Below are 2,116 nucleotides of genomic sequence, written 5' to 3' on the forward strand. Positions count from 1 at the left end.
TGACAATATGAATTAAATCATTTTATTAAAACTAAAGAATAATACATTGTTTCAAATAGTAAACATATATTCAAACATTGTTTAACTGCTAAAATGGGTATCTAAAGCCATCCTAGCTTGTTTCTTGATCATCTTGACTAGCAACCTGCAACATGTATTAAAATAACATCAACAAAAAATGTTGGCGAGTATACAAGTTTGATACATAGCATAGTAGAAGAAAACAAGTTTTGAAGTTGCTCAATATCCAACATGAAGACGATGACACTAGCTACCACTTTTCAACATTGTTCAAGTTGCTTTCAAATATCGTTCAAGTTGCATGTAATGAAGTTGCACTCAAAGAGTGTTGAAGTTGCATTCAAATAAAGTTGCATCCAAATGAAGTTGCACTCAAAGAGTTATGAAGTTGCATTCAAATAAAGTTGCATATAATGAAGTTGCACTCAAAGAGTGTTGAAGTTGCATTCAAATAAAGTTGCACATAATGAAGTTGCACTCAAAGAGTTATGAAGTTGCATTCAAATAAAGTTGCATATAATGAAGTTGCACTCAAAGAGTGTTGAAGTTGCATTCAAATAAAGTTGCACATAATGAAGTTGCACTTAAAGAGTGTTGAAGTTGCATTGAATGTGGGGTTACAAGCATCAAATCGTTTCATGTTTAAATGTGGATAGAGTGTGACGAAAACAAGACTCAAGTGTCGTGTAATTTGAATATGTAATACATGTTGCACCCAAATGTGTTTAAAACGAAAATGGGATCGAGTATACTCACCTTGATTGCGTTGCGTTTCTTGTAAAATAATGCACGAGTAAAGATTGAGAAACTTGGACCAACGAAGATTATCCTATAACGCAAGAGTTGGAATGGTACTAAATTAAGAGGAAAAGTAAATATTGATGGTTGGTTATAATTTGAAGTTTCTATGTATGGTAGTGCCTTGTCTCACATGGTTTTCAGTTTAGAAGATATTTTGTTATTTAAAAAAAATGAGTGTTACTTAGTTGATATAATATTATTTTAAATGCATGAATAGATTTATACTAGCAATCATTTGAGATGGATAAAAAAAATAATAATTTACTTATTATAACTGCATGTATATGTATTCATTAATATACTTACGTAAATATATTGATTTGGTTAATATACATATTTATATAAGTACGTAAATTACATGCATATATGAATTTCGAATTATATATAAACAGATTGGTGCCAGTTTATGGAAGCCGGGTCGAACCCGTGACAAGCACAAAACCACTAGTGCACGACAACAGAATTAAAAGGTTTTGATTTTAATTTCTTTTAAACTCAAGTTTAAGGTCATCTTCTTCCTTTATAAATCAACGACAGAACTGTATACATATCTATTTTTTCTCTCATCTTGTTACAGTTTAGCATGGCATAATAGTTCCTTGAGTGTTTAAACGAAAGAAATGAAATAGAAAACTAGGTATACCGATCAAGACGATTTGAGCCTGGACCGAGTTCCGACGTCGTCTTCGTCTCCGGCGAGCTTCGATCTCCGGCAATGTGCAAGGATATTCGGAAGGTGTTTTCGAGAGTGGAGTGAGCGATGGGGATGTAACGATCACAGGAGCCAGGTGCTTCGATTTATAGGCGAAGAGGTTGAGGTTTACTTAAAACGCGTCCGACAATCTTGTTCGTAATTTGCGGAAGTTTCCGAAACACGGTTTAGCGAAATCCGATTAAGAAGGCGTCTAGGTTCGTTGATTTACATAAGAATGGAAACTTCAATCACTGACATGTCACGAAAAATCAGCATGTTTTGAAAGCAAGCCGCGTTGTTTAAGAGCTGGGAATTTGGGCGGCAGTTTTTGTTTCAAAAGAAAATCAACTGTGCTCATTCTCCATTCACACATAGCTTATTTATTTATGCTTTCTATTTGAATATTAACTTTAATGTTAATATATATAGACATTCTAATTCTAATGGAGACCCATTAAACTTTAAACTATTATGTATAATAATGAATATAAATAGGACAAACACATCGGTTAGTTATTCTGTTTAGACAAGAGCATTTCAAGTTTCAGCAAAATGCACCAAAAGACCCTTTTTATTTTATTTTATTAAGTTTTAGTCATA

The 2,116-nt window shown here is 32.9% G+C and overlaps 1 long non-coding RNA gene across 1 annotated transcript; it reads right to left on the reverse strand.

Moving 5' to 3' along the window:
• Positions 1 to 1,595, reverse strand: LOC118486322. The gene is made up of 3 exons (XR_004878447.1): positions 1,466 to 1,595; positions 778 to 850; positions 1 to 145 (listed from the first exon to the last, which is right to left on the reverse strand). It is a non-coding gene; the product is annotated as an uncharacterized LOC118486322 (long non-coding RNA).
• Between the last annotated feature and the right edge of the window lie 521 nt (positions 1,596 to 2,116).

Source organism: Helianthus annuus, chromosome 14, assembly GCF_002127325.2.
Source record: "Helianthus annuus cultivar XRQ/B chromosome 14, HanXRQr2.0-SUNRISE, whole genome shotgun sequence".
NCBI lineage: Eukaryota > Viridiplantae > Streptophyta > Magnoliopsida > Asterales > Asteraceae > Helianthus > Helianthus annuus.